This window comes from Folsomia candida, unplaced genomic scaffold, assembly GCF_002217175.1.
Source record: "Folsomia candida strain VU population unplaced genomic scaffold, ASM221717v1 Fcan01_Sc011, whole genome shotgun sequence".
In the NCBI taxonomy this organism is placed as follows: Eukaryota; Metazoa; Arthropoda; class Collembola; order Entomobryomorpha; family Isotomidae; genus Folsomia; species Folsomia candida.
This window is the reverse complement of record NW_019091203.1, coordinates 4,897,449-4,914,067: the sequence shown is the minus strand read 5'-3', so window position 1 is coordinate 4,914,067 and position 16,619 is coordinate 4,897,449. Positions and strand designations below refer to the sequence as shown.

Sequence of the window (16,619 nt, the reverse complement as noted above, 5' to 3'; positions counted from 1 at the left end):
TGTGGCTGACATAGGCAATTCTCTTATCCAAGGAGTCGAGTGACCTTCGATAAGCAGGACTTGCCTCAATCTTCAACTGTGGGATTATAATTCCCTTCAGGGTGGAGTCATATGTGGTTAGCACCGATCCGTTCTTGCCAGCGCTATAAAATCCGAACGGACTAGTCGTTGAAACAGGAAGTTTGGAGGACATGAGCTCTTCCATGGTTCGGGGGACCTTGGGAAATTCAGGAACCGCCAGAAATGAAAACATGGCCCCCTGATACAAATTTTCCATAAGAATATAACATGCAAACAACCAAATTGTCGATATAATCATAGCTACACGTCTATTCGCAAATATCTTTGCATCATCCCCATTCTCATTTTGCCCCAAGAGCATGGCGGAAACCTTGAAAAGGGCGTTTGTAACATATTCTTTCCAACTAATAACTGAATAACTGAATCCAGAAGGAGAAACCGAAATGGGAACTAAACTTGAAATTGTGGGACACGAAGCTACCAAAAGAATCCACGTCGTTGTGTCAAAGGGCGACAGAAATTTGCCAAAGTCGTTGGTCACAGAAGGAAATACGGTTACGACGGAAAATTCGAATTTCTCAAAATGCACTCCATACAGACCATAATTCTGTTTTAGAATGTGGTCCAGCGTTCCATTGGAAAGAAGCGAATTGAAGCTTATAGTCCCGATCATGTCTCTGGCCTCAACCTTGTTAGGTACTCTCCAATGGGAATAAGTGAAGTTAAATTTTTCTCGGAGAATGAACAGCGGACAAAACTCGTATGAGTAAATGGTAAGGAAATGTCTTAACACTGGGGTGCAGTCACCCTCCTGTTGGAGAAGTTTTGAACTCCGGTATTTCACTATGTTCCCCTGAAAATTTAAATTTTGCGCGTCCCATGCTACATCAACTTGATGAAGAGTGAACTCCTGGGTTAGTTTTTCTTGAATGAACGTACCTCCCTCTGAAGGACGGAGTAAGCATGGTATAAACACCGATTCGGGGTAGTTGGGGCTGAAAAGGACTAATTTTGAAGGGCTTCGTCCTACAAAGTATTGCTTGTAAATAATTTTGGGGTTGTGAGGATTGTCGACATGTGCGAATATGTAGTCAGGGGCGGGAGAACGTTGTAATACGGCCCATAGGAAATACATAGTTTTCACCATATTTGCCAATTCGGTAAGATCCACGAAGACGAGGAGGGTTCGAAATCTGTAGAAATGTGGGATAGTAGTATTAACAGGATGATTTATCGCACCGACTAGTTTTGGCGAGTAATTGGTATGGCGGGTGAGCACTTCTTGTAGCGATGGGGAGATTTGACATTTATTATTAGTTGTGACGAAGTGAAGATCACAACAATGAAATATGTTACCAATTTGTAGAATAGCTTGGATCGATTGGTTAAATAGGGCAAGTATGAGAATAAGTTGATATTTCATTTTTCAGAGGTATGGAAGAGGGGTTTTTGTTAATCTGTTTGCCCAGACTATAGATTTGTTATACATACATTTCGAAATGTAGCCAAATGAAAGTTAGCTGAGTGTAAAAATTATTTTACGTAGGAGTACCATGAATATGACCAATAATTAAGTCTACATAATTCCGACATATTTAAATTTCCTCTACGTTTCTAACTCCTACTTAGATAAATACTTAATCACGGGTTTCAAACTTGTCTATTGGAGAAGACTATTGTGTGCAGGAAATAAAAAACTTTACTTTGTTATTGACAAGACAAGCCTATCTAGAAATACTCAAGTGGCGTTTAAGAAAATTGGGGAATTAAAACCGCTATAATGTAACATTTTGGTCAATTTCTTATAGGGTGAAATCCGATTAAGCCAAGACTTTGTCCATCTGTCTACGTGATAAGGCGAGAACGTATCGAGATAATCGACATCAGTTTTCGTCACCATAACTCCAGGATGACGAAATGATTATTAAACAGTATTATTTGCATGTTAACTTTCCCCTACTTTGTACGTATGCCTACTTTCTCAATTGATTATTCAAGATTTTATGACTTATCCCGTTCACTGAATTCCGTCAATGAGTAGATAGTACATGCGTTCACATGTACTCACTCTGCATTCACTGATACATTCAATATTCAATATTCAATATTCAATTTATTAGCATTTGATATGGCCATGAGCCCTCATCAATAGAAATTACAGAGCTAGATATGTAAATGTAAATAAAGTAAAGTAGTCAGAGGAATAGTGGGAAAACCTGGCTATGGTGTAGAGCCAGGAAAACCACTATCACCTCTGGGAATGTGGCCCAGAGGTCCATTCGGCTCTGACTACATCACCCAGGCAGGACAAATGAGTGATAGGGATCATAGGCAGATTCCGCGAGGAACTGCTGATATCCAAATGAGGACGGCGTCGTGACGGCGGAAGCAAGGTGAGTGAAGGTTGTTGGGCGGGGCGTCCATGGACCACGAAATACCTTAGCGCCCTCACGGGCACGGGCTACGTGTCCCCTTCACGGTCACACAGTGTGACCAGGGCCGAGCGACACTACCCACTTGCCCCTTCACCCCTCACAGCACAACCGGGCCATGGGACCCCCGTAGGCCCGACTACACTGCCCACCGCCATGCACGACCCCGTCCCCACTCTTCTACCAACCGCCCCCACGGTCACCACCCCGATATACCAAACAATGACCTACCTGGCGTAGATCCTCCCATGCACTTGGTCCGGCGAATCCATCTTCGCCTGATGGCTCAGCTTGTCGTTGCTGGGACGGGTGTGGCAGGGGGTGTCACCAGGCACGCAGGTGGGGGGTGTGAGTGGACGAGGCTCACAGGGCGAAAAGCCTGGGACACACTTCACTTGCCCTGGCACACCCGCGACCCAGATGGAAGAGAGAGAATCCAGTTGCAGAGCGAGAGAGAGACACGTCGTGCACGGTTGAAAGCCAAAGAGGATCCCCGCATTCACTGATACATATGTGCCTGTTTAAATCTGCAGATACAGAGCGTCGCTTTTTTATCTGATAAAGAATTTGACCTTGAATAACCCCAGAATGATTGTCGTAGCGGGTCAAAATTTTGAACAGAGGATCATGTTATCCTCAGGTAGTTGTGTGCAAAATTTCAACTCTCTACTTTCAAAAATGCCTCCCCCACAGCCCCCAGAACTTGAAACACTCAAAAAACATCTTTCCAAGCTCCGTCTAAAAAATTCGGTCTCCGCAGAAAAATTTTTCTTTTCAAGTATCCGACCCCAAATAAGTCCATTTGACTTAATCGGGGGATTGTACAGGTATTTCACTATTCGAACTGATTTTTATCCCCAATATACCCTCAAGGTCCTTTGCATAATCTTGGGTCAACTTTGCCGTCTGGGAAGACGCTCCGTCATGATGAAAAATTACCTTAATTATTTTTTTACCGTGCAATTTAGTAAAATTTTATTCTAAAAGTGGTTTCAATACACGGTCCACATAATGCTTCGAAGATTCCTTCACTTTTTGGGGGACTTTGATAAGTGGGAGGACACCACGACCCGACATTGCACTCACGACCATGAACTTGTTACAAAAGTTCTCCTCACGGGAAAGCACCAACTTGCGTGAATTGTTTTCGGCATTTGTCGTGTAGTAAGCTCTTCGAACCCAATTAGTATTTTGTAGAGAAATTAGTGCTTCGTCAAATGTCACCACAACCTTCCTCTTATTCCTTGCCAGAAAATTTGAATAAATTTTTTTGCAAAGGCGGGCGCGATTTTTTTCTTGTTTTTCGGTCAGCTGATGCACACGAGGTTTCCGATGAAGTCGTGTTTTCAAAATCTTAATTTCTTTTTTCACTCAACGCTTAGACACCCCAACCTTAAGGGAAATTTCCTTTTGGATCGGTCGATTGTCTTTGGAGGTCAATAGGTAAATTTTTCTAAGCACGGTCGGAATTAACACTTTTTTTGCCTTCTTGGAGGGGGTGGTGGTTGCCCTTAGCTCAAAATTTCTCGCATTTCACCTAAATTTTTAAATACCTTATTAATTATAGATTTTTGAAAGTAGAGAGTTGAAATTTTGCACACAACTACCTGAGGATAACATGCTCCTCTGTTCAAAATTTTGACCCGCTACGACAAACCGTTCCGGGGTTATTCAAGGTCAAATTCTATATCAGATAAAAAAGCGACGCTCTTTATGTTAGTATGTATGTATCTGCCGATGATTAAATTAATTTAATTGTTGGTTAATGCCAATAATATGTATATACCATGTGGCTTCGTTCAATATGAATCTATTATTGTTTTTTCTTTCTATCAAATTTTTCGCTGTGCATGCAAAGTTTGATAGTTTTTTTGCAAATTCTGACCCACTGTCTACTCATGGTCCCTTAAATTTATATTTATGGACTGGTCACTGATTGAAAGGGTCAAGTTATTTTACCTGCAAAAAATGAATGCATGAACCAAATGTAATGAAACTTTTGTGCAAAACTAACGATGACCAGACGGAAGTATTTAAATCCTTCATTGGTACAAATACACCTTCCCTACCGGTGGAGAGAAGGCTTTGTCGAGCACCTCTCATGAGCGCTTTGCCACTCGTCTCGTCAACTTCTATGATGATTTTCTATGATGATTTTCTCCATAACCCGCCGAAATTTTTCAAAATTGTTGGGTCACATTTTTTTCCGAGCATAATGTTTCTAAATTAATGGTCAAAATCATCTTTCCATGGACGGCAACTGAGGTACGTTTGGACCGTTGTACTTTTTCTTGACGAAATCAGTTTTTCCCCTCGATGGTACCCTGTCGCTATTTTGGCAAGTACCCATGTTAAAACAAAATAAAACGCGTTTGTTTCTGATCGAGAGGGTCAACCTTTTGATGATAGATTTTTTCAAATAAAGTTCAAAGTTCATATTTTTCGTGGAAGCGAATGGATTTGAGACACTCCCATTTTTGTCGTTCGTCAGCCATTATATGTATTTCCTTGGAAATTTTCCTTGATTTTGAATTTGTATTTCGAACGAACGTCATTTTTACTTCTACATGAGCAGAACTTTATACGATCGACGCTTCGTGGTCAATAGGCAGTAGTTTTCATGGTCACGACGGGAAACTTTTGGGAGTCGATTTTAACATTTTCTCGTCAAGTTTTCCACAAATTGTTGTAGCCCCGGATTTTTTTATCTTCATTGCATTTTAGCGCGGCTATGTATAATGTTGCAAGTTTTGAAGCCAAACTTATTGGCTATGATCTTGCGAAGAAAGGTTTTTGAAATTTTTAGTTGTCTGGGTGCAACCCTCACGGATTTGTTGTGGTTTTCTGTAAACGTTTTTTCATGTTTCTCCTCAGTTTTTTGGTCTTGTGGCGGGCAGGTCGACAGGGCCAATTTTATGTTTTGCATTTTCACGATCCTTATATCTGTATAGTGCATGATTAATTTTGTCCGGTACATCCCTTGACGGATAAAGTGGTCACGAACCTTTTTCCGATTCGAGAAAATCACTTTTTCACATAAATGGCAAACTATTAACTAATTTTCCCACTTCCTCTAAATTTTGAGCTGTCATTTTTTTAACGAAAAGAGATAATCAAATTCTGTATCCAGTTTTAGAATGCTTATTAAATTTACCACCTTTTATGCTCGTTTACATTTCCAAAATTAGTTTTTAAGTGCTTGAAAAAGCAGGGGGAATCTTGACACTTTCAATCCGTGACCAGTCCATAAGAATGGATTCCAGCGAGTCAAAATTATGCATTTGACGTATAAATATGACGTATAAATAAACCCATCAAATGCATTCAACTCCAATCTCAAAGTCCTGTCAAATTGTTAGTCCTCGTTAGTCACGTCCACAAAATAACAAATAATACTGGAAGCAGGTACGATCTAGTACGAAAACAGAGAATCCATTTTCATTCTCATCTCTAGTCCCATCTCCTCCTCTCGCTGTTTTTTCCCAAAAATGAAGATGCTCATTGCAATATCTGTATTCATCATGGGTGTGAAATGTTGCACCCACCTCCAATGTGTAACATGTATCAAGAATACTGATTGCGCCTTTGTCATCACTCGAAACAACAGTTAAATTTGTATCCATAAGGACGAAATCCGGAAGATAAGGCTGCCTACAGCCACGTCCAGCTACACACCTATCGCCACGACTTCGCCCGGCGAGGAGGTCGTTTCCTCACCTCCTATTTTTAGACCACTTGCAAAAGGGCCACTTTCTGCTTTCTGACGTAGCTGTTTTTTACAGGTATGCCTCTGGAATTTGAGAAATTTGTCGGCAAGCATGATTAATTTAGGTTACATTTTAGAAAGTTTATTAACATGTGAACAACGACCCGTTAGTTATTTGATGAACTCAGCGCTCCCTCCAAGCCATTGTTCACACTTCTGGAGGATTTAACGCTGGTCAGCTAATAGCCAATAATACCGTTACGTAACCGCTTTGGTGTTCAATCAGAATTAAGTTAAGAATTTGTTAAACGCATATTATTAGAATCATACCCTGTATGATGTGTGTGAATAAATACACCCTTTTCGGGTCAATAAATAATCATTAATATTCTGCACTTTTGTCAGCTTACTACTGAAGTTTATTCTCAACTTGCACTAAGATTCGTTACATCTAACAAAATTTACATCCGTGTTCATGTCCATTCATTGGGTTTTCATTGATCCACGTTTGAAGCTCACATATATTATTATGTATTGCGTTAAAACAATCGTAATTGTCAGGGGGCAATTGAGTCTAGTCGATCGTTTCATTCTCAATTAAGCGGCCATTAATAAAGGTACAATTAAACTCACTTCAGGTATCAGTGGCTGGCATACTAATTGACAGTTTGATGGTAATCTGACAAATGAACTATGGCTCATCTATAAAAAATGAGCCATTTTACTTCCGAATTCCCTGTCAATAGTGCTGTTCCCTGTCAGAGGTATCAAGTTTCCAAGACATTAACTTTGAAAATCGGAGAAAAATTGCAAAAATAGTTCACTCTAAGTTCCACAGAATTGCAGCGTGCACCGCATAATCCACCTGCAAAAAACAATTACTCGTTTCTAATAGATGAAACATAGCAGGGGCCTCTGGTGCAACTAAACTCAACTCTCTCCAACGAGAAATGTTTGTAAATCCGTTCAAATCTGCGTGGTGTACAAAATTGTATACATGCACATTAGGCCAGCGGAACCAAAATAAAAGCCATCTAGATCATCAATTTTCATGAGCGAAAATTTTTTAATATTAAGATTGTTTCATTATTTGCCCTGCAGTATGCGTTTGATGTTGGAAATCTCCTGATGTTCTTGTTTACACACCAAATGCCATGAAGCGCAAATAGTATCAACCCTCCAATCCAGATGACATCTTTGAAATTTTAGGTTTATACTAAATAATACATACATGTTAAAAGTAGAATGCATGAAAGACTTACGGATCCATTGCGAATTGTCGGTCTCCAGTGGAGGAGTAGGAACGAAAGTAGTTTCATGACTCGGAGAAAGTGTTGTCAAATTCTCTGCTGGGAGTGTGCTTGGTCTGGTGGGAGGCGAAGTTGTGAAAATTTCTTATGTTGTAAAGAACAGACGTATACCAAATTGTGAATGAATGAAGCAAATTATCTGAAAAATTGCTTGTCGCTGAAAAGCAGCCTGTTTTTCACATAATTTAGATTACTATCTCATTCAAAACTAATACTAATGAATCCACACGTCCGCACTTTGTGAAGAGATACATTTGGATTTCAAAAAGCCCGTCAATGCTCAATTTCATACAGTATCAACACTATCAACAAAGATGATTGGGTTTAAAATTTTGCATGCTTTTTAAATGAGTGGAGAAAGTCACTGCATTTAACCCGCGGAAATCGGAAATTGGTAATATCAGGTAAATATTAACTAAGTTCGTAACCTTGAGATCATTTATATCATTATATATGAAATATGCCTGATGATTGTGTTATTTATTATAAAGAATGGATACCGCTGAAAATCAGGGCACCGGGGAAGGGACTATTTCGACACAGGTTGGGAAAATAGCAGCAAAATTGAACAGACATTCAAAATCAAAAAACAAAAATGGGATGGATCAAGGTGAAACGTCATCCAAGAAGGTGAAACGCCCCGGGTTCGAAAATGCAATAAATTATAAGGTGATGTTCGAAAAACTGTACCAATATGAAGGCCACATAGTTGGTTCCGAAAGTTTTTACGCAATATGTAAGGCTTGCGCTGAAGCTGGTCCACAGAATATAGATTCCAACAGAAGAATCGATCTTATGTATTCGAGTGCCGCTTATGGAGGAACAGGGAGAGCCAACCAAATAACTCGGTGTACATTCGGGGTGGGCCAAATGCATCATCATCGCCACATATCCTTGCATCAAAAAGATGATGCAATCACAGTGGTGGTGGTGGATCCGCCATTTGTGCGCCAGCACACATCAGCTTGATGGTGCATACTCTCTCCAATTTCTTGGTCACGAGTTCGAACCCTACTCGAGGCAGTGACTTTTTGCATCTTTGCATTTTGATCGTTTGATACTATTATTAATACTGAATTTAAATGTTGAGAGGACTTCAAAATTCACAAACCACCACACAAGTAGAATGTATCAGGAAGCTGTTAAAGTGAAATTGAAACACATTTCAGGCCACACCCCCAGTAAATCTCCATATATGAATACGTTATGTTGTACAACTTTCACCACTCATGCTACCAAATCCGTTAGCTAGTCTGGGAAATAGTTGGAAATGGATCCTTCTAAAGTGTTCCATATTGAAGCCTATAAACTAAAGGCTTCATTGGTGACAAACAAGAAAATCCCCAATCATCTCAATTATCAAGAAAAATCAACTAAAACTGGTTTCGTAAAATTGAACAGTAAATGCTTGGAGAAATTTACAGTCATTGATGACGAAAACTGCTCACATCTGAACCATCTCCATATAAAGGAACCAAGTTATCCCATACATTAGGTCATAGTAAAGTGCATCATGAAATCGAGAAAATAAAGAAAATAACAAAATCTCCCAAAACTATTGAATTTTTCCGGAAAAGGATGAGTTTGGGAAAATTTTGGAACCTTTCAAATTAACGACACAAATCCATCCATCCCGACCTCCTCCCACCAAGAGGTTGGTGGTGGTGTCGTTGGCATTTGTGCGACAGTAGTCGACATCTGCGCAACGACGCCAACCACTTCCTTTCCAACAGCATGTCGTTTCTTTTTGGATAAATGTTTATTAGTATGTGCCGATTTCCTCTTCTTAGCATTATCTACGAATCTTTGCACTATCTTCAACTCGTCGTGGGGGGTGCATCTAATTAAAATCTTTAGTAAATTTAGCCTGGAGTCACGGTCAGTTGAACACGTCCAGTTCACCACTTCCTAGTATTTGTATACAACAAAATTATAAGGAATTAATTTTCATTCATTTAATATTGAATTAATTACTTGAATATTAAATTCGTCCATTTCGAATGTCGCTTGTCGTTTTATCGCCAACTGTGGAATATTTTATTATACATATGTAAATATCAACTATTAATTAATTGTTAGTTATTAAACCTTACCCTCAAATAATCGAGTCCAAAACAATTAACTCCTCTTGGTCTAGACCAGCTTAACAATATGAATTGGAGAGGAAATAAAGATTCTCTTTTTAATTCAACTTTCGCTCTTATTTTGTTCAGCGGGGGCCTCATTTGAGACAGAGCGAATGTTTTTATATTAAATCTCATATTTCTCATATTTCTCACCTCAGGTCCAAGTGAGATGATTGATATAAATCACTAAATCTCACTAAATCTCATCTGGTGATATATATCACTTGTACCCTACGTACATACATAAGCATCAGAAAACAGAAGATATCTTATTTTAGTCGGGCTTATCAGCGTATCAGTATGCAATATATTGTAACCCGCTACTTGGAGGAAAAAAACTTTGAAAATGCTCTCAAAACTGAAGTCACCAAATGTACCGTAACCTCTTATGATTGGAAAGTTTTGGTTTGCCTGCAAATAACAATACTATAATCAAGGTCATGACACAAAAAATGTACAAAGTTTCAAAGTAATTCGAATGAAATTTTGAAAATTATTAGCAGAGAACAGATATGTATGTAAATTTCGCAAAATATGTATGTGACATGTGCTTAAAAAATCTGTTAATATGCACATAAACAATGTTTTTCAACTTCAATTTTGTACATATTTATGAAATATAATTTTGAGCCAAGTTCAATTTCAAAATGAAGAAAAATATTTTTACATAAAAATCTCGAGGGATTTACTAAAATTATTTATATTTAGAAAAATACTCGAAATACACAGGAAAATATGTATATGTACGAAAAATCCTCAACATATGTACTAAAATACGTATATGTACGAAAACTAAAATATGGAAAATATTGTAAACTATGTTTGAATTTTTGCGATCGTGCTTAGATGGGTTGTCAGTATACGAAGTTTTAGTACGATCCGATTTGGTATGACAAAAATACAGACATATCCGCCGTCTGATTATTACACAGAAAGTAGGAGAAAAGAGTTTGTCAAATTATTCCAAAATAATTCACTCAATCGGATGCAAACGGGTCTGACAAGCCATGAGTAGCATTTCGAACTGGTGGAAGCATTAAGGGTTCTGAATAAATTTTGGATTTTATGTAGTTTGTTCCAAGTAGTTTTAACACTAAATATACGAATTTCAAAACTTAATGAACTTCTGGCACATACTATTTATATATACATATTTACGGACAAATCCATGCATGCACCTGTCCTGATACATGTACATACATATATCCATGCGTATGTATGTACATATGTATGCATACATCCATATATTTTTGTATACATATGTACATAATTCAATTTTAAGTTTTTATTTTTTAAATAGCTGTCTTTTCAATACTCCTAGATGGATTTTCTACATTTTTGTTGAAAGATAATCTGAACGATTTTTGCTATTTGCGGGTCAATTTCTTCCATCAATTATCTCTCGTCAATATGAATGCATTTTGTCTGGTTCAGCCGCTATAAAAATCAGGAAAACTTCTATTTCCTTCTTTCTTCGTCCTCCTTATACAAGGTGCGAATTCAAAAGTTATGCAAATAATTAAATAAAATGTATATGCAAGGAATACTCGCAACGACATTAAAGACTGGCATTATTTGTATATTTATATTTTATTTAGATTATAGTATTATAGGTTAAGTGACTATAATTATTGATCACGAAGTTGACGCCGGGTTTGGCTAAAGCTTTTAGGCATAACATAAGTTAATTGATTTTTATGTTTTAATAATTGAAATATTTTTGCTCTAATAAATAAATTAATCATCTCAATTCTATGTAGCCGACATTCTAAAATTTCATTTGCCCATGTATCGATAGCTTAGTCCCTCATTAGCCAAATCATCACATTTTTTGATATATTTTCCCCTTGCGGATTCATATAGAACTTCATGGCACTCCTAAAATTTTCATTTATTTTAATGAAAACTTTTTTCACTTGCTCTTTAACTAGGTGGCCATAAAGTATTTGTGGAATTTGTCCACTTAAGGTTGAGAAATCTCCAAACCGAGCTTTATTTTTAGTTAGTTGTTCAGTCATGTCAAGTTCATTAGATTGTCTGTCCGATAATGTTTCTAAAAGTTCCCTACAACTGCTGCATGATTTACTATTTTTTAACTTCATTAATTTTTTAATAACCCTTTTAACACACCAATTAGCCATGTACACAGTAACGTTGTCATCCTTTAGGTCAATTTCATGAGAATCAGTTAAGTCGAAAAAATCAAAACCTTGGTAATTTTGAATTTGTAAATCATTTTCATACTCGTCATCGGAACACTCAAATTCACTACTGGACGATGCTGAAGTTTGCTGAGTGGTACGTACTGATGTACCTGGCTGTGTCACACTTTTTCGCCTAAACTGCAATATTTTCTTAAACCTGTGGCAATTTTGACTTACTAAATCTGTCTTTTCGCTTTTCTCGCAGTTTGTACCTGACGAGCTACCTAAGAGGTCACAAATTAACAAATACTTGAAACTTTCCGCAAATTGTTTAGCCGTAGGATTTTTACAAAAACCATTTCTTCCTCTATGATATGAAAAATAATGCTCCAAAATATCTTGTTGTATTCGTCTCGTAAAAACGTAACCGTATCCGTCATTGTGCAAATCACTTAATAAAAGTTCAAGCGAATGTAAAGTTAATTGTAAACCTTTGACACTATCAACAATTTTGGTACCATCCGACATCAACCATTCTGATACCCACTTACGATATGATCTTAATTTCTCTAGATTTTTGTAATAGTTATTTGCAGATTTTAACGGTTTTCCCGGTACATGTCTACTAGAAGTATTTAATAAATCAAAGATACTGTCCATTTCAAGTAAAAAGTCAGAGGTTGGTCTTGCGTCTTCCGTCATTTTTCTATCATTCCCTTCTGGCAAGTCAATTAAAGTTTTAATTCCAGACGCAACCAACTTGCTAAGTAGCTGGGTCGCTAATTTCACTTTCATTTTTGAAAGGTCGGGAATTTCTATATGAAATTTACTAAGTTTCGGTGCCAGTCTTTGTTCGCTACTAATGTCTTTGGAGTAAAAATCAACTATATGCTGCCACAAAACATGATTACCTTCTATAAAGTAACCATGTTTTTTAAGGTGGTTTCTAATATTTTTAATAACGTGTGGAGAATCAAAAGAAAAGTAAATTTTGCGACTGTTTCTATGTATGTAAGGTTCCTCAATCGTTACACCTAGCATGCGATATAGGCCCTGATTAGTAAACGATTGATCACAAATTACAATTCTTACTTTTAAGCCTATCTTACATAAACGGTCAATATTATCTAATAATATACTACGCAGGTCTTGAGATTTGGTTGAAGCTTGACTGAAGTAGAATGAGTAGGGTTGAATCCAATTTGTGTTCAGGCCTCGCACCATGAAAACTAGAGCTTCAGACGCTGGGACAAGAATTCTTTCACCTTCGCCGTGATCCTGAATCCCAAGTAAATTATCCATATTTTTATCGTAAACTATGTATTTCTTGATGGCCATCTCGTCAAACATCAAGACACAGTCGCGTTCGTAATCGTTCATATTCGTAACTCGATCAAGCAAAATCTACTCGATGCTATTGTTGATTCCGGGGGAGATCGTGAAGCTACGAAGCCAGCGATTGATTGTCGAAATCGAAGGAAGTCGTAGACCCAACTTTTGCAGCGTCCTAAGTTTTTAAACATTTCGTTAATGATAAGCATACTTCAATCGAATTTGAATTACAGATCCGATTAACGATTGGGATTAACGATTGGGATTATGGACTACTAATCCCTAATAAAAAATTTAACAAATAATGTAACCAGGATAATTTAATCAGGATAATTTAATCAGGATTAAGTAACCCTTAATCTTTAATCAAGAATTAATCAGGAATAATTGATACTTAAATTCCAAGAGTATTGTAAATTAAGCTTTAATCTTTAATCCCAGGAACTTGAGTTATTTAATTAAGCTTGGATTAGTCTAATCCCGGAATAACAGTAATCCCTAATCTCACAAAAAATTACTTATGTAATAACGGATCTTTGATTAGAATGGATAAAATTAATTAATTTGTTATTTGTTCACCTATAGCCACGTTTAGTTGATGAATAGTAAATCGTCAATGCTGTCACCTTCTCTTCCTGACTAAATCGTTTCTTCTTTTTCCTAGATGTCAATCGGTGTAGCTGAGATTTGATGATACTCTTTAATGAGTCTTCGTCGCCAGTCAATTCGTCTAATTTTTGCAAAATATTCCCACCTCCAGTTCGTGCTTTTGCTCGTCGAACTTTTTGTTGTAATTGGCGAATTCTTTTTTTATCGGCTGCTGTAGAGTTTGGAAAAGAATCAGAGGTTATTGGAGAAGGGGCAGGAGGAAGCTCTGACTGAGTAACGCCGAAAGATGGTTGTGACACAGGGCTGGATGAGGTTGATAATTTGGGTAATATTTGAACTAGAGGTCTTCGATTATTTGATGTCGGTGGAGTTGGGGACACAATCATTGGTGGTGGTGCATTTATTTCTAATGGAACCGCAGCATTGTTAAGTCGAATCCGCTTCCGGTTACAAAAATCTTTTTCGGAAAAATGTTCGCTGCAGATTAAGGCATCAGGCGGAACGTTTTGAGTGTCCAAGTCCATGGAACTGCACCACATCTGGAACCTTAATGATCCATATAAAAATATTGTAAATACTATGTAGCAAAAAAATTATCGCGACTTTTTACAAAAAAATCGTATTTAAATAAACCAATTAAGCAGTTTGGAACTGTGTATCACTCATAATTTTGAAGCATAGGTAAATTTTCTAAAACCTCGTCTTAATACGAGATGGAGGAAAAAAAGTTTAAAAAAATGAGACAAACGGAGCCAGTAAATAAACTAATAACCCAATTTGTCGTCCACCATTGGCGAAAATAGAATATAGGCAAGGTTGGCAAAAAATAAGGGCTCCTTGGCATCGGGAACAACGAATATACAGATTTTTGGAATAGCTATTTTGTTAGTTGATAAACTTTGTGATGAACGGAGGAATTTAATTTAGCATTTTTTTCTAGACTTGTATTTTTACAAAATAAATGTTTTTTTATTTGAAAAATTTCGCCCGATTAAAAAAATCAATAATTATACAAACAAATACTTCAATTATTTTAAAACTTATCCGCAGTGCTAAAATCCAGGTCAAACTTACAAATGCAATTTTTCATTTGATTTTTTTATCTTTTGGCTAAGTGCCCCCAAAATTTAGTTGAACCACTGATGATTTCTATACAGAAAGTCAGTGAACATTCATAATTTTTCCATAACCGAAAATCCATCCAATCCAATCCAGATTTCCGATTATCCAATCCAATCCATATCCATGGATTGGATTGGATTCCAAATGGATTGGATAAAATGGATATCCATTTCACCTCTATCGTCCATTAAAGATTTTGGGCCCTCACATTAAGCACTAGATTAAGAATATGCTTGAACACAATGTCTACAAAAAGAAAAGCTGTAAAGAAAACTAAAATTTCATGAGACTGTTTGCCCATAAAAGATGCATGAAAACCAGAACCAAGAAACTTACACATATGGAATAATGAAGCCCATTCAAAAAAATCGGATCAAAGAATGCCTGTCGAAGTATGTAAGAGTGACCATCGTGGATAATTAGTCATTCATAACCATAGCATAAGCTCCCTTTGACCCATCAAATATTTCAGCAACACATTTTTATTAGTGCATGTACCCTGGAGAAGCAAAAGAAAGCAGTGGGATGTTAAATGCGAAAGTTTAATAAAGGGACTAAGGAAGGTAAAGGTACTAAGAAATTGAATTTAAGTAATTTTATAGAAATTAATTAGAAATTACTGATAAAAAACAATTACTAATTAAAATTACTGCATAAGAAATCAAGCTTTTGACCTGAGCGTGCCCTAGAAACGGTGTCAATTAATCGTGGTCGTAACCTAGTAAAGTGATAATGATCTTGTGTCCCTAGCAATTATTGTTGCTAACTAAAAACCAATTTTCGAAAACTAAATCTTCCCCCGGGCCCTTAAGTGTTAATTAAATTATGAAGCTAAATAGTCGACAATTCATATATGCAAAAGTTTGATAAGGTATTGATGGTTTTACAGGTTTTTGTTCAAAATACAGATAATCCATATGATTTTTTGGTACTCTTTGTTTCCTACTCTTAATTTTTCGGACATCGAATGCCTCAAAATCCGGATATCATTCATTCATGTAAAGACCCATCTTCATTTACGACCAAAACATACAAATCGTTGAGAAAAGTGAATTTTTTAAAACTTTGCGATTGTTTTCGATGACATTCATCTAATATTCTTGCTTTACCATTTTACCATATCCGAACCCAAATTCAATTTTTCTAAAAGTTCACATTTTTACGTTGCACCAACTGAAAAATATGTAAGGAAATTACGTACATACTCAGAAAATTTTGGAAAATATTCAAAGCCTCAAAAAAGCTGGCATTTCATTTGAATATGATAATGCAACTATTTGACATCTACCTGAGTTGTTTAAATATCAAGGAAATTGATAATAGCAATAAATAATTCAAATCAAGATTTAAGTCAAGATGAAAACGCATAAAGCGAAATCCGGATTTGACAATTTGGGACGGATTTGGCAGCCCTGGGTGCAATTACTTAATTGTGAATACAAACTATCTTAATTATCACACCTGTTTGGCGGAGTAGGGAATTTGTAAAATCCAAGATCTGGGTTCTTTCTCCTTGTATTCCCACAATTTGGATAGTTGCACATGCTGGTCTTCATTTTGATTCAGTGTATGACCTTTAATTCCCCGTGCATCAAGGGCTGGGACCATTAAAATGAAGGCTCCGACGATGACACCTGCAATTAAATTACAATTGAAAATAAAATATTACGACATTGTATAAATTTACACAATTTCTAACTCAATTCCAACTGAAGCTAATGTCACTTACCAATAAAATATTCGCCTGTATTGTAAAATAATTAATTAATTAGTTAATTCACTTATAAATTAAAATTAAATGGAATTGAAATCTTGAA

General features: G+C 36.8%; 1 long non-coding RNA gene across 1 annotated transcript; it reads right to left on the bottom strand.

Moving 5' to 3' along the window:
* Window positions 1-9,319: 9,319 nt before the first annotated feature.
* Window positions 9,320-9,651, bottom strand: LOC118437055. The gene is made up of 3 exons (XR_004835854.1): window positions 9,563-9,651; window positions 9,444-9,494; window positions 9,320-9,377 (listed from the first exon to the last, which is right to left on the bottom strand). It is a non-coding gene; the product is annotated as an uncharacterized LOC118437055 (long non-coding RNA).
* Window positions 9,652-16,619: the final 6,968 nt, after the last annotated feature.